This window comes from Calonectris borealis, chromosome 1, assembly GCF_964195595.1.
Source record: "Calonectris borealis chromosome 1, bCalBor7.hap1.2, whole genome shotgun sequence".
NCBI lineage: Eukaryota > Metazoa > Chordata > Aves > Procellariiformes > Procellariidae > Calonectris > Calonectris borealis.
This window is the reverse complement of record NC_134312.1, coordinates 28,711,672-28,739,567: the sequence shown is the minus strand read 5'-3', so window position 1 is coordinate 28,739,567 and position 27,896 is coordinate 28,711,672. Positions and strand designations below refer to the sequence as shown.

Below are 27,896 nucleotides of genomic sequence, written 5' to 3'. Positions count from 1 at the left end.
TTCAGTTACAGACAGCAAAACAATCCTAGAAGCTAGATCTGAAAAGTGTATTTTCCTGGTATGTAAGGATGTGGACATCAAATATAACGTGGAAAAAAGTACTGATGGTAAAATTTTAAGAGGAGAAAATAGTACTTTGGCATTTGAGTATACTGACATTTCTGAGGGAGGGGTATGACTTTTTGTCCTTACTTCTTCATTCCATTGAACAAGTAGTGTTTGCACACAAATAATAACATTTATAATGCACTTTCCAATAACTTTATGATGTTTTGGCAGCACAAGCTAAAGAAGAAAAAAACAAAACCTCAACACAGTAACCTTGCCTCTGGTGTGCTATTTTTCTTCAAAAATAGAGTAAGTGTAAAAGGTTTAGTGATTTTGAATAAAACCAGTGGGTTTGCCTGTTTCTAATATGAAAGATTCATGACTGTATGCCAAGACGACTACATCAACCTCCCAAAAAAAGTGAAACCCATTGGTTGAAAAGCATGATCAGTTTGTTAAAAGTGGTAACAATTTCACCACCAGATGACAGCACTGCTTATTACTAACCCTTTTTGTGTGATTCAGTCCTCCCTCATTTTGAAAACAAACTGCACTGAGGTATGCACTCCCCAGCACATGAACTGCAAGGATGGAGGAAACAAAGCCGGTGGCATAAGGTAGTTTGGTGAGGTAGTCACATCAGGGAGGCTAATCTGTTGGACAAGTTATTTTCAGTCTGTGAAGGGTTATAGCTTCTGAAAAGACACAGACAAAACCAGCTTCAGCCTGACAAATGTGCTTTCTATTGCTTTCCTCAGTCTCAGAATGATAAAGAGGGCAAGGGGGGAAGCTTTCAAAGTAGGCATCTTAGGTTCAGCTTCACAACACGATTTTTGTGAAATCGAGGCAGCGACATCATTTTGAGCCAGCTTAGGATCCGGCCACAAAGTGTGCTTTCATACAAGGCGAGCAGATAGATTGGGTTAGCTGACAGCAGTAGGTGACATTTCCGTCAAAAACAGGAACGGCACATCAAGGATAGCTATATGAGAAAAAAGTAACAAAAAAAATTTCATATCAGTTGTTAAGAGCATTTTTTTAAATCCACTTGGTCCATTTTGTGTTCAAATGTGTTTTATGGCTATAAGTGGCAATGAACCTGACCATGTTCATGCTTCAGGATGCGGTTGGCATGCTGTTCATGGGGTTAGCAAACATTACCTTCAGTACTTGAACACCAGCTACAAATCAGTATATTCTTTCAGCAATACACTTCCACTTATGTTCTGAGAGTAGTAACAGTGGATTTACAGTGCAGTAATTATGTGGCCCTTGAAATATTTTAATAATTTCATAGGATTTATGTTTGCCACTATTGATATAAATAAGCGTTAAATAAAGAGCCTAGCTGTTAGTGAAAAACCACTTAATATTACCAGAAATTATAATGAATATAAATTTTTACTTAAAATTGTATAATTTATTTTGAGGAATCTTTTCTGAACTATAGTTTTGCATGTTTGAGTCTGAAAAGATACTTTTCAGCCTAACCCCGATGAATATCTGCTAAAGAGGAGAAGGAAAGCCGAGAATTCATTCAGAGAACACTTACAGAGTGCAAAGCTCCAAACCCTTATGTTTTGCTGTACTCTGCAGTTGACTGGAAATCTCACAAAAATAGCATAATTGGTACTTTCAGTACTGAACTGAGCAAGCACTCTTGCCGTTTGACGTGTATTTAAACTAATCTTAGTTCACAACATGTTCCATTCAGCAGTAACTCAATTAGCCAACAAAAAAAAGAGAAGATATTAATACCATTTCTAATTTACAACAGATCAAAATTCAGTTCCTTTTATAATTACGTAAATTCTGAAATCAGCCTTTAAAAACCTTTAGAGTAAGAACTGCTGTAAAAACACAATAAATAGAATCAAAAGGCAGCCTAGCAGAAACAAGTACCTGTCCTTCAGTGTTAGAGTTGTACTTTACAGCAATTCCATTTCAATTCAGGTACAACAAACATTTGTGCACTTAATAGACACTACAGAATAGGTGCTGGAGGAGTGATATTAGGGTAAACTCAAAATATTCCACAGTTTTCAGCCAATATCCACTAAATAAAAACATGTTAATTAACAAAAGATGATTGATTTTACTGGGATTAATCAAGAGAAACTCCCACTTAGTTTAAATGAGAGTTCTGTGTGAATATGGAATTAAAGATTACTACTGGTAAGTCATTATTAAGAGTATTAACTATAAGCTGTATTGTACAGTACAAGTCTTTCAAATGCAACGGTCCTAATGTGGAAAGGAATGTACACGTTAAAAATAAGTTAAGTTAGAATTGCCTAGAAAAATTATTATCATAGCTATGTATCTGTGTGAAACCCTTCTGTGCCCATAATTAATTTTTTTTAGTTGAAAGTAAGAATATTTAATAATGATAACAGTATTTTAAAGAGTCTTCAGTATATTGCAACAGAACTTTCAGCAGGAAAACATGTCACAGTGTTTGTACTGCAAAAAAGTGTGTGCTGTGAATGTTAACACTAAGATTTAGTGAGTGAGTTTATTAGTATTAACAAATTTATTTAATTATCAAGTGAGTTAATTAGCATTTATCAGCATAATCAGCAGGCCATGTTATGGAAAGAAGGTAAACAGTAGTCTCTTTGGTCTGCCTTAAGAAGATGGCAGATAAAACTGTGATTCTGTCACACAAAGCAAGAACCGATTAGCCTGATTTTCATCACACAGGTGAAGTGCAGCAACATTGGTGTGCCAACACAGTCACCTACTGGCAGTGGCTGGATTTCTATCAGTTTTATCACCTCTACAAAACAGCATCGCCCCAGAGCCCAGGTACCAGAACACAACAGGGCAAACAAGAAAAGACTAGTGCAAATCTGGCCATAAATAACGTACGTCTCTGTTTGTGTATATCCAGTTTGTTCGAGGGAGAGAAAGGAGAAGTGGTTCGTAAGGGTATTTCCTTAACTCTGGCTGGAATTTCAGTTAAAGAAAAAGAAATGATACAGCACTTTTAAGGAAAGAAACTTCCTATCTGCATCTTAAATGCATTGTTAACTGAAGAATAGATGTTGAAAGAAATCAATAGCATAATAGTATGGCCATGTTAGCAGTTTCCTTCCTACCGTTTTGTCAGTCTGTCATCACTGTTGCCGTTCAAAAAGCCATAAAGCCTAAACACAGAGGCAGAACTCTTCCTATTACAGTCTTTTATTGTTATAATCTAGAATGCGTTAATTACCTTCAACATAACACTATGGTTATTCTCAACCCAGTTCACAGTCCCAGTTTATTCAGCACGGTTTCAAAGTAGTTTAACAACACAATTTACTGAGATTTACTTGGGTTTATCACCTTTTCGTTAGCTGTATGCAGAGTATAAATGTAGGAAGGTTACATTTCGGTAACACCCTTATTTTTCTCAGTCAAGTCCAGATTTTATCCTTACATTGGTGGCCCTCAGGACCATCCCACTGAATTAATGGATGCATAAATGCTTGCCAGAGTGGGGAAGGCTTTCTTACAGAAAAGTGACAGAAAGGACAGCAAAGGTAAATGTGGCCTCAGACTGTAGCTGTGCTGGTCTCTGAGCTGTTTGTTTGCCTTATCCCTCCTTCTTTGACCACAGCAGCATGAGTGCACAGCTCGCTGTTACAGTCAGGATGGGCAAGAGTATCCGTCCCTAAAGATTATGAAATCCCGCTACCTGAAGTGCAGAATTCCTGCTGTCTCTCCCCACAGCTGGATCTCCCGCAGAAGGATTTAGCTTGTCACATTAATCTGTGAGTCTCCAGCTCAGATAAATTTAACCCATATTTTCAATTCCTGAAGCAAGATTTTCATGTCCACTACTCAAGTTTCGTTTTCACTTCCAAATGTACACTTTACATTATTGTAGATTTTCTCTCTTCAAAAAAATTTATAGTGCAGTTGGTTTGAAATTTACATTTCACAAGGTAAGTGAAAAGGTCCTTTTCAATTATATCACCAACGCACTTTTCTCCTGCATGAAGGTCTCCGTAAACCTTGAATGAGAAACTAAGCATAGCAGTATCAATGGAGAATATTCAAGTCACCTGAGATTTGCAGATGGCATTATCCTCCTATTTGCTGGAAAGCTTTGAGGCAATGTTCAGAGCAGTGGGAAGAACAGGAAATGCTGACTCAGGATGAATAGGCACAAAACAAGAACTTCGTTTAATACAATTATGAAAGAGGAAAACACTATGACTAAGAAAAATTAGAAAAGTTAGACCAACTGGCTAAATTAGGCTGATAATGTAAGTAGAAAAAATTAGAGCTCAATAAAAAGCTGTCAGAATACTAAGCAATGGAAAGAACATTAAGTTCAGTTTCTACTTAGAAGGTATTTTGGGTATCCCTGTATTCCTAACCAGAACACTTAAAAGCAAAAATAAAGCCCTTCACCAAGAAAACAGGTAGAATAAAACTGTCAAGGAAAAGAGAGATGAGTCTGTCATCATAATGAAAACTAAACAAACTCAAAAGAAAAAAAGGAAAAAAAAGATAAGGCAATTACACAAGCTGGAAAGTAGAAAAAACAATAACAACCAGAGAATGCTGGAAAATAATAATAAGAAGAAATGTAGACCCTATTCCAGTTTTCTAGTGAATAGTTTACTTAGGTGCCAAGTCTAAAACTGGCCCTGGCAGTAAGCAGCATGAAGCAGTGCTACCATAATAAAGATAAAGGATTGGCATTCCCAGTTTGGCAAAATAAAATGTCCTGGGTGGTTACATAGAAGAAGTGTTTAACTATCAAACAAAACAAAGAAACAGAACATGTCCAACGTAAAAACAAGCTTGAATGCCGAAAATCCTGATTAGCTAACTTTCTGTATTTGCACATAACAAAGGGTCCTGATGTTACACCTGAAGCTGAAGAGACCACAAGAGTACATCAGCCAGAAAGTCCTTTGCCCATGTGGGCTGGGGATCATACAAAAGACTACCAGCAAAACAAGAAGCAGTGATACTCCCAGCAGGGTTTTTGATCATCTTATGGATGCAAAGTAGATCTGGTTGTTTTATTGCTAGGGTTTTCTTCAAGATAGCAAATTTTGGACCAGACAGTGAACAGGCAGGCAAATAACTTAGAGCTTTAACTGCTTCATTAAAGCAAATGCCAGTCTATCCTCCCTCATAGACAAGAAGGCAGTATCAGCAGTACAGTTTCACTGTTTAGAGGATGTACACAGAAACTTACTTGAAATAGATTTTATGTCAAAGTGTGCAAGGTGTGTGTCCACTGTGCAAAAACCACCATGGATGGGAGGGGAAAGGTGGAAAAGTAGCCCTGGGCAACAGCTAATTTGGTTACTAACCATACTTCAAATACTGAGAAGAGAGGGACCTGGAATATTTTTTGGCTGAGGATAAGAAGGTGAAAACAGAGGATTACAGCAAGAAGTGGCCGGCACAGCAGTAGGAAATAGAAGTCTACATGTGAGCCTTTGAATATAGAGATCATTCACACTCTGATCAATGAGCTAAATTCCAGATTCTGTTTTACAGCTGTACAGTAAAATCAATCAGTATTAAAATAGAGTATATAGAATATTGCAGATTAGAAAAAAAAGGGATCTTTTGGAGTTGTGACCTTCTCTACTAGTGATCAATGGAAGTTGAAGGCCATGTCTCCATCCTCCTGAGTCTGAACTCAGTAGCTTTAACAACACAGTGAAGACAGAAGGTGGACACAAAAGCAGTAGTTGATTTGAGGTAGGGTGAAAAAATAAATGTATTTAATAAATATTAATTCTCAAGAATCACTTGGTTCCTTCCATTTATCTGTTCCTCTAGAACTTTTTATGGTTGCATAGTTTTTGATTCCACAGTTAAATAGTTTTTATTTAACCTACTTATTTCCAATTCCCAAATTTCCCCTTAGGTAAGTAGGAGCTTACTTTGTCTCTACTTACTTCCATCTCATTGGGGGGGTGGTGAAAGTGGGGGGATTGTTTGGTTTTGTTTAATCACTGCTTATTGTTACAAGAATGTCTTTATCCTTGCTAATACATTTCTAGGCCCTGATCCTGCAACTACCTACACTTTTCCCATTTTATCCTACAAAGGGCTTTCACTGATTTCAGGGAAATACATGGACAATTGCTTGTAGGACTGAAGCTTTAAGCAGTAATTGTCAAGAGCATCCTGCATTAGTGAGCTATGAAAAAAATCCTTAAGAAGCGTACCACGCTTCAGTTGTGCAACAAAGTCATATTTTATGCCTATTTAGGTTACTGAGAATTGATCATAAAATTTTGACTAGCCAAAAGATATGTATGTCTTGGAAGAAGTAAGATGACAAGCTGGCATTTGTTGGCTTAAGTTAACATTCTTTAATCACCAGACCATGTTGCGGCTCCACTACACTAGGTTCTTCCTGAATGCAGCAAAACAGTCATGCCATTCATAGGAAAATCACTCTTTCCACAACATTTGCCAGTAATTTAAATTACAGTGGATTGGCACTCAGGAGTTCTGTGTATTCAGTCCCTGCCCTTGCTACATTTTCCCTATACAGCCTTGAGCAAAACATTTAATGTATTTTCCTTGATAAGTGTGAATAATAATATTTATTTATCACTATTATTATATCTTTTTTATTTTGGAAAATCTTTGGAGCAAGGATTATTTCAGTCCCATTGGGACAATAGCACCACCTCTTCACTGGGACCTTTAGTTGAAACATCTCTACTACTACTACTACTACTACTAATCCCTTACTTATTCCCAGTAAAAAAAGAGACTACGCAATTTTATTTTTCAAGATAAGACACATGGCTTTGAAGCTAAATATAAAAATTCAGTCTTTTCTCTTTTATGATAACCAATTAATCCCTGTTAGTAGACTGATAGTTTATGGACCAGACTAGATATGCAAGTATTTTCTTACTAATAAAAGATTTTTTCTTCCAGAGTTCCTATAACAACTTATTAGAAAATGAATTGTTGCATCACAAGAAAATTCACTGGGATTAAAACCTAGTTCTGTTATACGTGTGTGTGTGTGTGTGTATTTTTTTTTTTTTTTAAAAGCCTAGTCTCAGCCGTAGTGTCATACTGAGAATTTAGAAGTAAGCCTGCACCTCATAGCAGCAAGACAACATACAGAGAGGCATGGGAACAATTAATTTCCATAATAAGAAATCTGGCCATTTAGTTCATGAGAAGAGTACATGTAAGAAAAGGTTCTGGATCTAGTTCTTGTAAAGCCTACCTTGCTTTTTTTTTTTAACTAGTGAAATATGTTTGCTCAAATATGTTTACAATGTAAACACCCATGCAGGGTATTTTTTCATCTATAAGGGCTTGACAAGAGTATATAAAAGTCTGGATATACCTTCTGGTTTTGTTCTTTTATTGATAGAACCTGATGTTTCTATCCTTAACAAGAAATGTCTTGCCTGCTCATGTTTATGCAAAACAGATTTTTTGGAAGAGAAGAAAAAAAAAGAGGTACTGTAACATCAGAAGGAAACATCAAAGGACTAGTGGCAACATCTTAAGGCTTTTATCAAAGTAGTGAGGGAATGCATTAAAGCAACAATATATGTAGCTTACAAATGATAAGACTATCAAATTCAACAGTATGTCTGATGAACATAGAGGACACATTTTTACATGCATTCTTTGTTTCAAAAGAAAGACTCGAACAGTGGTTTTGCTTTCAAAACTATGAGAGAAATATTAAAAAAAATTAGACCCAGGTCTTTAGGTTGTGTCAATCAATGCAGCTGCAATGGAGTCAAAGGCAGCCAAGCCCACTTATACCTGATGACAAGTTACACTTTTATATTTTTTAAAGTCAGTGCCTTCAACACACACACAAAAAATATTTTGGGTTTTTTATTCCTCTCCACTTTTGTACCTATATGAGAGTTGAGGAACAGAGTACTGCGATATGGTCTAATGAATAAGAAGTGTAGATAGTTCTAGTAGCTGAGAACAAGTCTGTTATGAAATGGTGGAGCATGTCCACAAAATATTTTTCTGTCAACCCTGCTTCCCAAAAGTATTTCAAGAATCTGTAAGTTGGCTTCACTTATTAGGAAAACGTTATTCGTTGTTTCCTATTTAACCCTGAAACTTGCATTTAAAAAGCTTTGTTTATACAAGTAGCAGAACCACCACCAAACGAAAAACTCCAGAACTAAATGAATTATACATAGTCTCACCTCGACCCCAACCCCAACCCCTGTGTGGTGCACAGCTGCCTGTTCTATTCAAATTTACGGCTTTTGCAGCCTGCCATAGGAAAAAATACAGATTATGAATCTACCCCGGGAAGACACGGCTCCTCTCCCAGCCCCTGCAGTAGTAGTCAGTTACGAGTCCCAGCTAACCCCAGACCCAGACACCGTGACTTGTGGGCCCAGCAAGTCCACCAACTGCTCTTAATATTTCACTAATGCTCACTGCCATTAATATGCAAAAAGGCTTCATACGTTGAGGGATAATAACCATTCACCAGTTTTACAACTAAAATAACTGAGAGTTCAGATAAAGCTAGTTCAGATAAAGCTGGGATTAAAACCTAGTTCTGTTATACATGTGTGTGTGTGTGTGTGTATTTTATTTTTTTTTTTTTAAAAACCTAGTCTCAGCCACAGTGTCATACTGAGAATTTAGAAGTAAGCCTGCACCTCATAGCAGTAAGACAACATACAGAGAGGCATGGGAACAATTAATTTCCATAACAAGAAGTCTGGCCATTTAGTTCATGAGAAGAGTACATGTAAGAAAATGTTCTGGATCTAGTTCTTGCAAATTATTCCTGCTGGATTATTATTACAGCAGTTATGTTTTCTGGAACCATTGAACCCTGGTCAATAAGGAAGAGATAACAAATGTTCAGCATCAGTATACTCCCTCTGCATGTCTGCTTCACCCTCCAGTGATGTGCCATGAGTGTGTTGCTCTGTGTGGGGTGATGTGGGGATGCTAAGCAGCTGCTTGCTATTGATTTGCAGCTCTTACAACATGTTCTGTGGATCTGCAGGCTGTAAGTTCACAGGCAGCTGCTAATCTATGTGAAGGTGAAAAGCAATGGATAAAAATTAGCATAGGGACTTGGAAATAATGGACAGAATCACAAACCTCAGCTGCTGGAGTTTTATTGCAAAGCACAGCATTTAGAAAAAAAATCTGATGATTAGTCTTTCTTTACTCTGTCATTTTTATTTGTTTTTGAATATGGATACTCTTTTTCAGTACAGAATGTGACAGAGTTAGGGTATATTTGAGGCTGGCAGCAATGCCTGTATGGCCAAAGAGCAGAAGACTCTTTTGGGGCAGGAGGCCAAAATTCAGAAAGTAGTTATTATTCTTGAAAGCTCTCTGAAGCTCATGGGAAAACCAGTACATTTGCTTATATGCATCAGGTCCCCAGACTGATTAATGCTCATTACAGCAGAGATTTATGCATTGTTGTTTCTAACAGCTCTTCCATGAACCCAATACAAGATGATTTTTGCACATCCTAACTCTCTCATCACAAGCTCTCCACCCATTTATACTACTTCAATACGTCATCAGGCGAAAGCTATCCATTAAACCTTATTATTATTTATTTATTGCATTATAGCAGCACAGAGAAGCGGTGGTAGAGCACAAGTAAGGAATGAAATGGGGTTCCAGCCCATCGTCACCACTTATATCTACCTCCTGCCATCTTGGCAGCCCAGCACCTGCAACCCACTTGATCCATGCAGCTGCACTGCATGGACACTCAGTAGCCATGTCGCTCCTAAGAGCCTGTGATATACCAGAAACCCCTCATGCTATACATTTCGCGAACATAGAACAAAATTTCAGGCTCTGCCCCACGTCACAGGTTGCTCAGGAGGCACAATCAGCCAATAGTTATAACCACCATCTTTACAATGTGGCAGATTTCCTGCTTTTTGAACATGACTGGAAATTTTTGAGCTCCCAGTAGTGCAACTCTGATTTTGAAATAAACTCTGAAAGTCTTGTTTCTGTAATACTGGTAAAAATCCAATATATAAAAGCCCTTTTGTTAAAACTGAGGAAGTCAAAAGGGGTGAGAAATTTGACAAACATCCATTTCTGTCTATCTATTGGAGCGCTTGATTAGGATCTCACAGATGTATGAAAGAAGTAATAATAAATACAGCTCTGAACTAACAAGAAAGAGAGCAGGAACGAGAGACTGGGAATACACTTTCAGTGCCTATTAATTGCCTTGCTGTATGGTCCTCCATGCTTGTGGGAAGTCATGTTTTAGAAACATTCATGGAGATATCCAGCAGAGAGCATGATACTCTTTTCAGTAGGCTTTTCATATACCTGCAACAGCGAATGAAATAATGTCAACTTTTTATGAATATTCAGAGTGCTTTTAATGAAAAAAAAAAGAAGGCATTGTAATAGCCAGCCATTATGTAGGCTGGCACCAACTGTTCAACTTTTCTAACAGAAAAAAATAGTTGTGTGTGAATTGTATTGCTAATGAAAGTGGGACAGATGCAGGAAGAAGGCAGGCAGACACCGCAAACACTTGCATCCCACCTCGGGCTCCACCTGGAACACCAGTTATTCAATTACCAGGGGTTACCTCTACAATCCACACAACCTTATGCAGCATTTGCACAAAAGGACTACGTGGCTAAGGACTAGTTAATATACGCAGCCAATTTTTCAAAACTATAGTGCTTTTGTAGACATGTATCTTTCAATGTAGGAATTCTGAAACAATAACACTCAATAAGATCAAGACCAAAAAAAATGTTGTCCATTTATGGGCTAGTTTAGATCCAAAACGTTATGTAAAGTTTTACATTCCTGCAACAAGTATATCAACAGGGATACGGTTTCTAAATGTATCTAAGAGGTATGGTAAACATACAAAGGCACAGTGACTCTTATAGTGTGGCTCCTATTCTTCTAGAGAAAGCAGAGCGGATGAGCTGCTGTTTATGAAAAAGGCTGTCTCCGGCAGTCTCGCTTGCCCTGCAAAGGGTGGTTTTCATTTTCAGATGAGGGAATTATGAATTCAGATACATAAAGGGGTGTAGATATCATACAGCTGAGCAAGCAGTGCCTAACTTGAAGTCATCTGCTACTCCTTTCCTCCTCCTCCCTCCCTTCCAAATGAGAGCTCTTTCCCTAAGCATAGAGCAAAGGCAGACAGACAGACATCTAGAGCACTCAGAAGATGATTTTTTTTTTCTAATTGGATCATACACGCTTATCAGAATTCCTCCTCATGACTGAGTGAAATTGCAATGACATAATTATGTAATATACTATTCATACAAAAAAAAAAAAATCCAATAAACAATTGTCTATAAAGCAAAGTGTCTATTGGTCTGTTGGTGGGTTTGTCTCTTATTCTGAGCTTTTCCACAAATATTCTTCTTGTACAGGCCCTCTTTTCAGATCCAGCTCTACCATGGCATTGGTAACAGATCTCCCAACGGGAAAAGACCAAGCTGTAGGACAAGTCAACACAGCTGGCCTTTACTCAACCATAAAAGAGAAAATCTCCTTCCCATCTTTCTGTTCAGTAAAGAATGAGTAACTGAAATGATAACCTTAAATGGTAATTTATAGACAGTATATATATAATATACAAATACATATCTATGTATTTCTCTCTGTTTCTCATACATGCCTTCCTACAGATGGGCAAACACAAAGAGTGCTTTCAAAGCAGAAAAAAAGACTTGCGGTTTATCTCAAAACTCTCCATGCACTTGAGTTTCTCATCTTATTATATTAATTAATCTTATTGGATTCAACATGTATTTTTTATATCCTGAAATGAAAAAATGAGGTCTATTATGATTACTGATATTTCTAAATTGGCTTTCCCCTCAGACTGACACAAAAGTCTGCCGCCTTTGTGTGCTTCAAATTATGAGCTTGGTTCCCCGCTTACTCTCACCACTTTCCCATCAATAGGACTCTGTGGACAACAAATGCACTCCCAGAGTGGGGCAGGAGGAGTCAGCCCTACTAATCAGTCCATGATCACAACTAAGAAAGCTGCAAAACACAGCTTTAACGAGCATAAGACATATCTAAATAAACCACACCCAAATACCTGAAGTAAGTACATAGAGCCACTAACTCCTCATGCAGTCAAAACTTTGAGGTGGGTCAAACACTATTTAAATTCCTACCCAGTGAAAAAAAGATGCAAAATCTTCAAGGGCTACTTCAACAACCCTAATGAACAGACTGAACAGACCACAATGGGAATGAGATTTTCTTCTCCATTGTGGAGTTTCACAGGATGCAAGCACACTGTTAGTCTTCAGCATGCGTTATACATGGGGCAGGACACTGGCTGACACATGGAAATAGTAATCCTGACATCACTTCATGGAATCATAGAAACAGAATCATAGAATGGTTTGGGTTGGAAGGGATCTTTAAAGGCCAGCTAGTCCAAATCCCCTGCCATGGGCCGGGACATCTTCAACTAGATCAGGTTGCTCAGAGCCCCGTCCAACCTGACCTTGAATGTTTCCAGGATGGGACATCTACCACCTCTCTGGGCAACCTGTTCCAGTGTCTCACCACCCTCATCATAAAAAATTTCTTCCTTATAGCTAATCTGAATCTACTCTCTTTTAGTTTAAAACCATTCCCCCTTGTCCTGTCGCTACAGGCCCTACTAAAAAGTCCCCATCTTTCTTATAAGCCCCCTTTAAGTTGAAAAGTTGAAAGGCCTCAATAAGGTCTCCCAGAGCCTTCTCTTCTCTAGGTTAAACAACCCCAACTCTCTCAGCCTTTCTTCATAGGAGAGGCGTTCCATCCCCCTGATCATTTTTGTGGCCCTCCTCTGGACCCGCTCCAACAGGTCCATGTCTTTCTTGTGCTGAGGGTTCCAGAGCTGGACGCAGTACTCCAGGTGGGGTCTCACCAGCGCAGAGTAGAGGGGCAGAATCACCTCCCTCGACCTGCTGGCCACGCTTCTTTTGATGCAGCCCAGGATAGAGTTGGTCTTCTGGGCTGCGAGCGCACATTGCCAGCTCATGTCCAGCTTTTCATCCGCTTCTGAAGTTGCGGATCAATGCACTTCACACATGTGATGGATCAAAATATTCAAACTCATGTCCTTTGAGAGTTATGTTTCACTTTTTCTTTAGGACATTCAGTGCAAATGAACTGATTCTTACAAGTATGGAAAATCCCCACCATGGGGGATGGTAGCTATATGGGCTACAAAATACCGTAGATAGTGGCCACTCTCAGGAACACTTCTATCTAGGTTTCTAAATGTGATCTTAGAGGGGGAAGTCTGGACATCAGACAATCTTAGCTCAGGCATTAAAGACCGTGTGCAGACATGGCACATGAAGCTGGCATTAAATACATGCTTCTGCTATCCTAGACATCTGTTCATGCATCTGGGGACTAAGTGTGCTTTGAATGTTTTAGTCAAAATTAAATTAATTAACATGCTAACTCTCATAGATTTAAGTGACCTGTAACATGAATTGCATGATAGTATTCATTAGATTTTGTTTTGGTTTAATCCTGCTAAACCTGAAAATATGCACACTTTAAAAAAAAACAACAAAACATAACATTGACATTCAAGTCAGAAAACAAAGGCTGTTATAGGAGAACATAGTTAGGATCAGTCTCTGAATCTCTTTTGTAGTGGATGCAGACACAAGTGTTTTAAGGAACTGTGAGTCAGCAGAAAGAGGAGTTGGGTGTTGATCTTTACAAAGAGAAACATGACTGTTAGATGCAGACTGATGAGAATTCCTTTGGATACAACGTACAGTGACTACCCAGCTTTGTTGAGCTCTTGTGCATACTCTCATTCCCACTGTTAGTTTTTATGAAGATTGCAATAGTTCGGCAATTTATTAGTTCTTATCATGTTATATTATTCTGGTCTTTATAGGAGTAGTTGAAATATCACTTCCACCAATTGTAATTATATTTTCTAGAGGAATTAGTGTAATTTAAAGAGCAGTGTGTTTGTCATGTCCCATCATCAAATCAAGAAAGCTCTATTCCATGCCCCATTTGGATCACTCCTTTTTAAAAACTTAATTTTTGTGGAAGACAGTAAAAACAGATTCCTAAATATACCCTAAGCACTGTTGTAAATCTGTGTTTTAATCCTGTCTCATGAATTACATATATATATATATATACACATCTCTAATCAGAGTTTGGTTTGGTCACTTAACCTTGAGTTCCTATGGTTTTTGGACAAATCAGGCTCATTTTAGGCAGCTTAAACTAACGCAACAATGAGAAAAAGTAGTCCAACTTATCTACCTGTCTCAAACAGTGTCCATTTTCAGGTATTTAGGAAAAAGAAGGGAAGTTATGTGATCATGAGAACAGCTGTACAGACAATCCAAATAATGATGAGATTCACTGAGCTGAAAGTTAGTGACTGGCAACTTCCAGCTGAAAGTTAGTGATGATGAAATAGGAAGTTCTGAATAGGAGCTCTCTGAAGATGTTTTACTTTAATGTTCCATAACATTCAGTTATGAATATTCTTCACTTGCACAAAGTCCGCACATCTCTAGTGATGAATTCCACAGGCATATAAAGTTATGTTCAAAAATCTTAAATGACAACATTTATATGATATTTTTAATTTCCTTGACAGTTTTCCTTGCACCTGTTTGATGAAAAGGAGCAAAAAAGCAATGCTACTCCCAGACTTTCAGTAGCTGCTGAATATGTATGTCTTCGAAGCTATCTTATTTAATTTCATTTAATAAAGTTGTTGACATTTTCCAAATATGAATCGTGATTGTCCTCATTGTCACACGCTCTTGGCACAGTTCCCTAATGTACAAATGTAACATAACTTCTCCTCAGCTAAAATTTAAAATAAAATCTAATTGCAATGGTATGAATTCAGAAATAGCAATGTGAAGAAAAATAATGAAGTCAATAGACTTAACATGAAAGAAGATCTTTAAAATGAAAGTCCTGTGAAAAAATTCGACAGAAAAATCTTTGTGCATAAAAATAGTCACCTTTAAACAATATTCAAACAAACAGAAAATAAATTGTTTCAATTATTTTCTGACATAAATAATTATGGTAATTCCAAAAATTGAATTTGCAAGAATTAAGTTTTATCATTATGTATGAGGTTACATTATTAAATGTAACAGGAAATCTACAGTTTGGATCTAACTCTGTAGAAAGGCTTTTTATCATTTAAATATGATTTGAAGGAGGGGGAGGCTCTCCTGCATGTTACTGTGTTCTATTTCATCTTTAATTTAACCCTTTGAGCATTTTGCATAATGAACAGGCATCACATGCATCAAACTAAAAGATAAAGTTGATTAATTCAGTTTGGTTAAAAAGTAGGAATATTTCAACTTGCTATCACATTAGTAACTATAAAGATAAACTAAAATTTCTGTTGCTGTTTATAATTGGTTGGACATCTTTTTTCAAGGACTTCACTATAAAGCACGAGAAGCTGCAGACCTGATCAAACACTTGTAGGCACTAAGGTAACACAGACACTCCCGTTACCTGTGGGAGCCACAGGCACTTCCAGAACGATTTACTCCGCAGGGGAGACAGACAGTATTTAGATTCTGTCTTTTCTCAGGGATTCTTTTAAGAAAGAGTAACTTACTTTCCAGCTGCTGAACAGCTCATGGTGCTCTGAGCAGCAACCCCAACATCATCCACTCTGAGAGGGAGCAGAAAACACCCCAGAGGCATTTGGCACACATGTGGCAGAGTCAATCCAAGTTGGCTGTGGTTCCCCAAATAGACTGGGAAACAGCTCCTCTTACTGTGGTACCAGCCTCACATCTATCACTACCCACCTCAAGACACCCCTCCCTGAGTGGGGTCTCAAGCACCCAGATACCAGCAGCAGGAATTATGTTACCCCAAAGGTCCTGCAACATTTATGGAAACAGAACTTGAAAATTTCCCACGCTGCATTTGGTTTTGTTTTATCATCATTAGGTATATTCCTGCCAATTATATGGTTTTGGAGTTATCTCACATGAGTAAGGTAAATGACCATCCTTATCTTTGTATGCTGGTCACATTGGCTGAGATCACGACTTGCTATAACTCGTTTCATTAAATCCTGAGATATAGTAGCTGAGTATCTGGATCCCTTTAATTAAAGTTTATATGGCATCATAATTTATACAACAAAAATTTGAGCTGTCTTTACTAAAGTTCTGCAAGAAAGATAGCCTAACATTAGCAATTAAAACTGAACAGAGGCCACCCTTAGTTTGAGTTGACAGTGGACTCTAAGAAAAAGTAGTCTGAGTCATGCCATTATTGCTCAAAGTCATTACATTTCACTGTCCTATTTTTAGACTTTTTTTTTAAATAGATGTCAAGCCCAGAGACTGAAGATTGAGGAAAGTTAACATGAAAAAGAACACAGAAGTTCTTCATAAGAAGACTCATTTTAGAACACGGATGCAAAATTTACTTGATTCACAAGTTAAATTTTGTTTAAGTAAACATCTGGAATGCTGATGGTTTTAAATTTTACAAACATCTTTCTTTTTATTTCATTCTACAAATCATTCCTAATTCTCATCTTTTGAGTTTGCCATCTCATCCATGTTTCTGTTGGGTGGTGAATTGCCTCATTTTGAAACTATTTTCATTTTGTTTCTGTTTTCCCTCCTTTTTTTCCCAGTGTGGAACACATCTAATGTTGAAGACTGTTAATATAGTCCACTGACATTCACATACCATCTCTGATGCATATAAAGCAATTGCATTTCTGCAAAAAACAAAACTAGAACAATATTTCATGGTTATCAGGCATATTAATTACATTTAGCCAATGGAAATTAAGAAAAGAAAAAGTGCAAAGTGATCTGAAAGTTATTTCCACATTTCCAACCCATAAGCCACGTGCTATCGATTGTGAATTTCCACCTACTGCACTGTCATCATCATTTATATAATAATCAGAAAAAATAAAGTTTCCTTTGTTTATTTGGCCATTTTCAAATCAGTACAAGTGAGAGCAGCTGCAGTAAAGTCCGTTGCTGAACTGGTTTGCGGTAGAAATGTGTTTGTCTCACTGCATCCACCGAACAGGCTCTGAAACTGGCTGCAAAACAGGTTGAACTTTTTTTTGAGGGTCTGATTATCTTGCAAAACTTTCAGCACTTCCTTTTCTCCAGTGTGAGAAGTCTCCTCTCATCCTTCCTTCTCCCCTTCCCCACCCTCAGGCTTTCAACTATTGCTTAAGAGCTCTGACTTAAAAAGGAAGCTCGGAGAAACATGGCAAAATTAATAATGTGCACTAGATTAAAATGGATCCAAGTTATATGGTGACGAACTTTGTCTCAGGACAGCAAGGGTGTATTCCCATGCAATGACTGAGGGGCTGGGTCACTTTGGCCAATCCCTGCCACCTCTCTGTGCCATCCTTCTGCTGCCCTTTTGCCTGCCTTCCTTAGATAAATGATAAATTCTTCAAGGCAAGACCTATTTCTTGCCATGCATTTTTACCTGATGGGATTCATCTTGCCCAAGTTTACACACTTCAAATTAGACATCTCTACCTGAGATGATCCTCTCACTGGAGAGAAATCTCCAGGAGGCGATTTGTTTGACCAGCCGTAGACAGCTAACTGAGGACTGCGCAGAGGTCTCCTGCATTCTCTCTTCTACTCCTTTTGTTATGAAGGCAACCTGGCATTAGTAACTCAGGCTAAGACATCCAACTTCTGGATGGACATAAGAGCAGATGAAGTCTCTCTAATACAGCCTCTGTATTAACCTCTCTAATATGAGGACATTAGGCACCTAGTACAATCCTAAGTAAAGTTTTATCTGAATTTGGTTGGATTTGCTTTAGTTGAGCAGATTTACTTTTCATTTCAAAGTCACAATTTTTTAAACATCCAGAAAGGGGAAAATGATTTGGTGCTGCAATATCTCGTTTCATCCCCTAAAGCCTTTGCAGGACATCCACCCACGGAGGGAGGTGAAGAGGGGGATTCCACTTATGCAAAGGCAGGCAGCTGGATTGAACACCCTCTGAAGAAGGAAGGCTTTGAAACATCATGCAAAACTGAGGAAAACGACAAGTATTTCCTACAACATGTGTAGCCTGAGACTTGAAAAGCAGCTTCCCCTTAGCCTACACTTAATTTTTTCCTGAAAGAAACATCAAACCAACAGGTTCTGAACACACCTATATAGCCTCTGCCAAGATGAAAAGTTAATAGATCCCAACAGGTATGGCTGCTTGATCAGCAAGGCTATTTTGCACTTGGCCATGCCTGGTTTCGCAAGCGTTCCTTTACTGAACCGTGATATAATTATCGCTTGCAGGAAAGAGTTTGTTCAGTTCCCAGCCTTGTACCAAAAACAGCCTGCAGCCCTGTGCTGCTTCCCCTGCTTTCACGACTCAGCAGAATCTGCCCCATTGGAACAAGGCCAGTTACAGGCAGATGCGACCACAACATTGCCTAGGCCAGATTACCTATCATCTAGATGGGCAACATACTGGTACAGTCCCAAGAAGCCTCCAAAAGTAACAGAACGACTGTGAAACAAATCCTGGGCCTCTACCTACTTGCTCACCGCTTATTGCTTCAAGCTGGCTTTGCAGCACTCCAGTGACACAACCCTCCTATGCCTTTGTGCAAAAGGATCCTCACAGACATGTTCTCTTTCTCTTTTGGTACAGGGAGAACAACTGCTAGGGAAAATTTGCAGTCTTTTGCACTGGCTGTACAACTCTCTAAAGGTGAAGCAACTTAGAGTGATGGATTAAAACACAACACGCTATGGCAAAGCACAGCTCAAGGGCAATCTTGCCTTTTACTGACCTGGTTTAGAAAGTTCTAATTTGCACCTCCATTTTCTTAAATACATTTGCATTTGCAATTGTGTACACCCTCACGCCTGCATTCATCCAACACAACCAGTTACCCTGGAGCAGAGTACGTAAGTGCGTCTCTAGTAAGCAAGTGTTATTCCCCAAGACTGGTGGTCACATTTGCCTTCTCCCACTCAGCAAAGGTGTTGGGCATTCCTGAGGTTGGGGAGCATGCAGTAGGTCAATATGAAAAGAATGGCTTCAAATATAACCTTGTTACCTTTTTTTTTTTTGCTATGTTTCTTCCATACAAATGCATGTCAGTTCCAGAATACAAGTTTCTGATAAAATTAGGGAGTTGTGTCCTGATTATGTCTAAAACAGGTGAGTTGATTGCTCTGTGTTAGATCTTGCTTCTCCACAATGACAACTGGCTTAGCCCAGATGTCAAACTTTTATAATGACCCAGATAAGATGAGCTAACTAGAAGCAGCTTTACAATATGACTTGGGATAAATAAGTATGGATTTTTTAAATTTACCTTAATTTAAAATTAGGCATCTAAATTAGTACTCAGCGCTGTCAGTTGCCATGGTAGTACCAGAATATATTTGTGTATAGCTCTCCAAAAGTCAGTTGCTCCCCTCAGCATTGCAGCGAGCATATTGACTTTGATGTGAAATTACACATTCAAGATATTCTTGTGAGAACCACAAAAGTGACTCAGGAATGCCAGTCCCCACTGATCTTATTGTAGACCATGCTCTTAAATCACTTTCAGGCTTTGAAAATTCATCTACATTTTGGACATCCAAATTTGAGAGATTTGTTCATGACCATGGAGGCAAAAAGACCAAGTATGATTAAATTCTTTAGATACCAAATAGTAATTATAGGTTTGGGAGACAGAGGGACGTTATTGGTTTTTTCCTTAGATCAGTGGGGTTTATTTTCCTTTCCCTTGGGGACAAATTGTCTATATTTAGAATCAAGGTTTTATGGTGGAGGGTTTAATTGTGAATGAATATAACTTGTCTATACATCCATATACATGGACTTAACATCTGTACATACATGATTGTTAAAGTCCCCATAGTTCTAAAAATTATTTCGTAATTAAATATAAAATGGATGAGGGGAAGGGGTAAACTGCACGATGCAAAAGTGTGGTGTAATGTAAATATTATTTGAATACAGTCTTGCTCTGAATTTGTCAGCAAAACTTCCACTGAACTCAACAGAAGCTTTGTGTAAATAAACAGTGAAGAGCATGTACTGTTTTATATAGTACAACAAATTTAATTTCATAAAACAGGGAAATTAAGTCTTCTTGTCTCCTCAGAAAGCAGTTTATTAAGTTAATGGTCTAACTTAAACCCAGTTAGCTATGGTGCAACGCTACGGCTATAGAAGTACAATAGTTTAATTGTAATGCAGTCCAAATCCAGATGGCATTGAAAATATCTTTTTAACCAACCAGTTCCTGCCACAAAAATACACTGCAAGTTCAATGGCAGCTAAAATACGAGCATTAAAATCGATTATTAGTGACTATACAATTAAGCCCTGTTGTGCAATTGCTGCTCTCGCACACCCCCGCCGGGAAGCAGGATGCTGCCCACCAGGCTGGGATGGGCGCTTGGGCTCTCCCCAGGGCTGCCACCACCGCTGCGAGGCCCTGCACCCTCTCCTGCAGTCCCTGAACCCAGGTTAGACCCTGCCAGCTGGTTGTCCCCGCTACCGAGAAGCAGAATGATCCCTGGAGACAGGTTCTTGCCTGTCCCCATACTCACCCTAGCTCCTTAGGCACACCGCGGATGGCAGACGTGGCCGGAGGTCAGTAATGCCGAGGGAAGCAAGCAGCCGGGGGTTTCACAGATCCTGCTTCCCTTCCCATCAAGGGTGGGGACAAGGTTCGCCTCTTAAGGAACTGCTAGAAATTTGGTTCTATATCTGACTTTCGATGGCTGTTAAAGACAATTGCTCACAGCAAAGTTTGCATAACACCACCTTCCTCTCACAAACAAAACATGTTTTTTGAAAGTGAGGTGGAAATTTTAGCTATTACTTTAACAGCTTCAAAATTATCAGAAATATACGAGAAAACCTGCCCCAAAAGCTATAGCATAATAATATTCTGTGTACCGAGACAAAATTAATACGAGATGAGATGACTCTTTCATCACAGCAGGGAGACTTGAGGAAAAAAGCCCTGAATATGGATCAAGGTTTTGGGTATTTAAAAGGGCAACTCAGGTGTATGTGGTGTTGAAGACTGTTTATCTTGGATTGAGATTAACAAGTTCTGTAATCAGGATAGGTTCTTGTAATGCAATGATTTCTTCCAAATTATGAATAACTTGAAATCACGCTAAGTCCCCTAAGCCTTTTTTTTTTCCTTAGAGTAGTGCCTATATGCTAAAGCCTTGAGGGAGGCAATTTTGTCTTTCTTAAGCCCAGTTTTTATAACTGCTTTAAATGCTATGGGCATGTTTGAATCTTCACATTCAAATACTTCCAAAGGTGGGAGTTACATCTCCGAGTCCTGTTCAGGAAACACCCATTTCCTCTCCCACTGTATTATTCTCTGTGTAAAGTTAGAGTAAAGGATTCATCTAACCCTTCATGAAAGGCAAGAATTGGGATACACGAGCAATGACAGATGAGCTACCACTAGCATGGTATTTTCCTGTTTTAATTATTCTTTACTCGAAAGATGCTAAAGTACTTTGAAAGGTCTCACACTCACAATCAAGTTTTTGGTGCATTGCACAAAACGAAAAGCAAGGGGGCTGAGTTTCAAACAGCAGCTCACAATTTTTAGTAACAATACTGAAAGAAGTTAATAGTGCCTCTGATCTCACAAAGCAAGAAAGAGGTCCAATATGCCAAAAAGTTATACAGGGACAAAACCATCAGACAGAGATAAAACACTTGGATATTGTCCACCTCGCACACTGAAACAGAGCTGCTTTCTCTTAAAGCTGCTGAAGATGCCATCGCGATTCTCACAGCATTGCAAAACTTAAAAAAATATCATGGGACCTGCACTTGCCTCCACCTGAGCTCTGCTCTAGACAGGGATAGCCTAGCTCCCCACAGGACACTTGAAAAGCTGAGATGGGTTCAAAGCTCCACAAACGAGACAACGCTCACAGAAGTATTTTTTTTCATGAGAAAACCTGGTTGGACCTCCAGCCAGAGAAAATTGTGGCAAGTGATATAAAAACCATCATGGAGGAGATCAGGGTGGCAAAGGGGACAGGAATGGAAGGCCTGGCCTTAGGGGAGAGAGGAGAGATGGACTAGTCACTCTCTTCTTGGGTGGCCAATGACACGTTGGCAGATACGATATCTGATACATTCTCCTCAGTGTTCCCTGTTGTGGCTTCCACCTGACTGATTTCCATGAAAAATGGCTGATCAGGACTCTGTTCAGCATCCCTGTGCCCTCCAGCATCCTGCAACCCTTTTCCCTGAGATCCAGAGGTGATTCTTTATTCTTTTATTTAAGGAATGCACTTTGCGAGAAAGTACAACCATTATTGTTAACAGAGGTCAGCTGCCTTCCCTCACCAAGCTATGAACATTTCCTTTTGTCACTGTTAGAGAAATAATTAAATTAAAATGTCATTATTGTGATATTTCCCTGCTACATAAACCTTCCACCTAAGAATCTCAAAAGGCTTTGTCCTGGTAAATATCTTTGAGAGACTTGGTAATATAGTTGGTATATGACACAGTTTAGGAATAAAACTCAGAAACACAGATTGCAGTCCCTGAGTCTAATTACTGCCATCCTATGCTTTTCCCTTTCTGGCACCTAAAAATTTGAAAAAAATATGATTTTCTCTCCCAGACCCATTTAGCCCATATTTTACTAATAGTCCCAGTAAGGCACTGTGCAGTGGATAACAGACCAAATGAAACCACACCAAATGAAGATAAAAAGATCACGTCTAAGAAGATTCTGGATTTTGCTAAATTTACAGCCTTTGAGATAGTCAAGCACATAAAATCAGCTAAATGAAGACCCTACTTTAGAAAGCATCTGGGTTTTAGTCAAAGACACCTAAGAGTATGCTGAAATGCCTTTTTTTCAGGGAAGAGTGGCTTGAATGGAAGCTCAGCACTTCCCTGACCACAGGCCACCGTGGATCCAGCCACTGGGTCCCTTCCTACGGGAACACTAGGCAGAGAGACCTCTTTTCAAAGGAGGTCAGTCTTTGAAACAGGAACTAACCTTCAGCAACCAAGACTCTCCTCTCCTTTGCAGTGTTTGTGCACTTTCTATTAGAAAGAAACGTAACAGGGTATATTCTAATTCTCATCTGCTAAACGTCCTTAAAAGCCTGGGGTTGTTCCTGTTCTCACTAAAAGACAGGAACTGAGCGCGTTTGAGAGACAGGGCTGTCCCTCGGCTCTTCTTCTTCTGCCTTTCCCATATATGGTTAGTTCTGCTATCAAACTTAATCCATTTTCAGTGTATAAGAATAATTTTGATCATCAGGGGTAGAAAGTATGAACTCCTTGTGTGTTTCTGAGAAACATTCTGTGGGATAACAAGGGTCCAAGCAACTGTCCAGGCACATTTAGCTTGCTGCCGTTTCTCTGGAGAGGAGAAGGAGCAGATGTCAGGGCCAGGGGTGCAGCTGCTTGCGGGAGAGGGAAAGCAGGGAATAGCCTTCTACCATTGTCACCTCCAGAAGAGAGGAAAAAATCAGGGGGTACCTGTTGGAAAAGGTGCCCTGAAGGGGGTCCAGATCCCACATCCCAGCCTGGGATCCAGACTTGTATCCAGCTGCTACAGTCAGAACTACTACTCTAAATAAAGATAGGCTTTCTTTCCTAGTCACATAAAGGGGAGCTGTTTAGGTAAGCCCCACATCATAAATGCATTGTGATACCCAAAGTGAGAAAAGCGCTTTTCCCTGCAGGAGCAGTTGCTCTTTTATGGAGGTTGATAGGTGAAAGAATGGAAAAGTTTTATATTTCATTTAAAATTGAGCCACAGAGCTTTCTAAATCAATATTGGTGCCCTCAAATCTCAGACCAAGAAATACCTGTCAAAGGAAGAGAATGACTGTTCTCATCATTCTAGCCATCAAAGTTATTTTGATCAAGTCTGTGTGTATTTTTAATAACGATTTTCCTTCTCCCCCAAAGTCTTGTTATTCACTTGAAGGTAAAATTATACAAAAAGAGGAGCAACTTTCTGAAAAAGTGTGAGAACCTCTGGGATGAGATCAACCAGCATTTTGTCAACTCAGGATCTTGAATTCTATGTGTGACAGAAGGCACTGTGAGTATGGCTCTTCACAATACAAATAGTTTTTAAATATTTATTTTAACAACATGTAACAGTGGCAAGAATAAAATAAATCGCAGTTTACTGTTTGTTTGCCATCTTTAACATTAATTATTGTGAAGATGATATATTTATGGCATCCATGTCCCAATGTGAACGGATGGAAAAGACTTCCTCGGTGCTATGAAAAGCCTCCATAAGAACTAAAATTTGAACTTAAAAGAACAACAATCCTGAAATTGTCTCAAAGTGTTTCATATATTGTCTAAGTCATGCTGAGATTTACACAAGAAACCTCTACCAAAACCAGCTGGAACCAGGGAGAGAGGAAAGCAAACATTCTGACTAACAGCTTTGTCACACTAGGCTTATAGCACTGTTCCCAGTGCTAAGCAATGTCCTACTAGAAATATTTAAGATTTTAAAAAAATTCTAAGAAGTGTTACTCAGAATTTATCAAAAACAACTATTCAATTTAGAATATGTGCTAATAAAGCTTTTCCAAAACCCGAATAGTTTTGTCCATGACACGGACAAAGTTATGGATAAGGCATATATTCTTTATTATTAACTTTATTATTATTCAAGATTCTATTTTATGATTTCACAATTACAAAATACAGTCCTCTTGAAATGAAATTCTGCATAATTTTTGTTCAAGCTATTTCAAAAAGCAGTGATATAATGGAGATCAGAATCTGACCTGTAACACTTAGGCAGCCAATAGTTGCACCAGCAGCTACCTCCTAACAAACTTGTCAGAGGTAATGGGAAGTTTTTAGATTGTTGTCCATAAGAATATGGAGCACAACTTGGTGTTTAAAATATTTAGGGCATTTTGCTATGAAACCAAATTCAAAATAACATCTCTTAACTTAAAAGAAAAATAATTTTACATCCATTTGTGCTCATAAGCATGCTTCTGAAATTTAAACTACTTCTCAAGTTTCTCAAATACTAAACGAAAAGGGCAATTTTTAACCATAGTGCCATAGAGTTTTTAACTGTAAATGTAATTGTATTTAATGGGATGGTAATAAAATAACAAACAACATATGCTATAGCCTGTAAATAGGGAGAAACAATCACGGTAAAATGAAACAGCAGAGCAAAAATACACATCATTCACTCATTGAAGATGACTGTTCTAATATTCTGCTGCTTCTTGTATTCTTTATGAAAAGCTATTCTAATTAATTAAATACCTCCTCATCAGCTAAATCAACATCTTACGACAGCATTTACGCTAGAAACAAAACAGAACAGTGGAGGTTCCATTTCTGATTTTGGCAAAAAAACCCCTCAAACCCCCAAGTAAAATTTTGCGGATCAGGAAGATATTTTTACGGATTAAAAATAATTAATTTTCCTTTTACTGCAGTGCCACCAAAACAGGGGGGGGGAAAGCCTCTAAACTGTCTCCATTAGTATGCAAATAGTGTCATGTACATGTGACACATGATGTCAAGAATGCTATTTCATTTCTTACAGCTGAAGGAACAGAATATAGATGCTGCTGCTATAATAGGGTTTGAAGTGGAGTTATACATACCTGCCCATACCAACTGTATTCCAGCATTGTAACCTCAGTGAACACCAAGTCTTAGAAAACTCAGAGCAAATTCGTGAATACCAACCGTTTCATGTAAGACAAAGCCTATGACTATGCTGCTACTTTCCCTTTCAAGGGAGTGTCCTACAGTCTACAACTTTTTACTTAGCCACCAGCACTGCTACAATCATAGCTTTGTTGAAGTGTTGTGCTCTTGCAGCTAAAACCTGTTGATAATGAACCTGAACCCATTATTTTGAGTCAATGAATTGAAAGAAATAGGGCAAAGAATGAAAGCCACAGGGCCAATTACCAGCATTCTTTGATGTATTACTTGCTAGCACCCACCAAATCACTTTGTGTCTTTGTCTTGATCCCCTCTGTTATTCATTAATTATTCTGGAAGGGTTAGAGTTCAGATAGCTAATTGCACAGACAGTCTTACTTGGTGGGGATTCTCCCTACACTGACACTTTCCCCAACTGTGCCCAGCCACCTTGTATTATGCCAATTAATCCAATTCTTGGCATTTTTGTACAGTCCTCCAGGTTCTTTTAAAGCTTTGCCTAAAATGTTTTCACTCAGCCTTGTACAACAGAGGCTGAAGAAGATTTGTGAACTGGATAGATAATGTTTTACAATTGTCTTCGTTCTTTGTGGAGGTCACTGGCCTTAGTGACCCTGTTTTCCTCCTCACATGCTTGTCTCTTTATTTACAAGCGTAATGTCTAGTACTTTCATTGCATATGTAGAAATGAGAATCATTTTACAATATTTCATTTTTCCTCTCCCTGCCCCTCCCCACACTTCATTTTTGTCAGAAAGGATCTTTGTTGAATTGAGAGGTAGATATCGCTTTATATCTTAAGAGACAATTTCTAGGAATAGTCCTGTAGCTAACAAAAGGAAAATATCACATTTCTTTGTTGATGTTAGTGCTAGGAGTACTTCCATGTCCAAAATTTCATAACAAAAAAGGAATAAATTGTAATCATGAGAATACAAAAAAGGGAAATAAAAACTTTCTGTTCTGTGAGGTCAAAGCCCAGGCTCCTGTTCACAAACTCAGTAACTGTGGGCTTCCAATTCCAGAAAATGCACACTTAAGACTCTCTTCATTTTCACCCAAAATGGGAAAGACGCTGCCTGCTTCCTGGGTTTGGCCACTAATTCCATGTTTGTTATTCTGTTGCCACAGTTACCCACATTCCTGCTCCTACAGCCCTAGAAAATTAAGAATTTGGGACAATAGTTTGGGGGCACAAATCAGAAGGGGCACAATTAGGACCAAGCCTTTTCACAGTTAGGTATAACCCTACTTTTTAAGTAGTTCCACTGCAGGCAATGTCAATAATTTTAGGTCCTCATAGTCATTACCATGTGTCTGGGAACTGTGAAATCAATGTCTCTACCTGAAAAGCTGGAAGCTAAAGAAAAGGGGTAAAACTGGGTCCTCAGAGAGCACTCTGAGATTCAGTATGCACAGACAAGAGGTCCTTTAAGAAAGTTGTCACTGAAAAAAACAGAAAACAGCAGCCACAGAGAACATGCTTTAAGTATTTTAAACCATAATTTTAGGTACCTAAGTAATTATCTGACTATGTAATTATTGTTTTTCAGAGATACCAGTTAGTTTATAACGTACTCCAGACAGTAGAGTGCTTAATAAAATTTTACCCAAGGAATGCCATCCTCGAATTACACCAAACAGATATTACAAGGAGTTAAATGTGAATACTGAAGTCCAAGGTAGGGAAAAAAAAAGATTTTGTAATAAATCTGTTTAAAAACATTAGCAGTGTTTTAGCACTTCAGGTGATCTGACTGCTAATCTCCATTTGCAGATAACAGAAATCCAATATCCTTCAGCAACTAGGTCAAAAGAACAGTTCAATAATTACAGGAGTCTTATATAAGAATCTGTAAAACACCCAGGAGCATAGGGTAGTTGAGGAAGATTAAAGAAAGAAAGTTTGTTTATAGATTTCATTTTTCTGCCACAAGAATCTAAATAAGATTAAGATGGTGCTTCTTTCCCTATGCAAAGTCCAAATAGAAAGTTATTAATCACAGTTCTGTGAAACGAGTTATACTTTGCATATATATTCAGAACCACTCAAGCTCCATCTTCAGGTGAATGGTGTGCGAAATATTTCTGTTAATCTAAACAAAATACTATCTCCTACCTC

General features: G+C 38.5%; 1 protein-coding gene across 2 annotated transcripts in view; it reads right to left on the bottom strand.

The window, feature by feature from the left end:
• The window catches only part of TFEC (transcription factor EC), a 64,770-nt gene extending 43,968 nt beyond the window's left edge, over positions 1–20,802 (bottom strand). For both annotated transcript variants that reach the window (XM_075147355.1, XM_075147365.1), the window contains exon 1: positions 20,641–20,802. The gene's annotated coding sequence lies outside the window, so the exon portion shown is untranslated. The remainder of the gene's footprint in view (positions 1–20,640) is intronic.
• Positions 20,803–27,896: the final 7,094 nt, after the last annotated feature.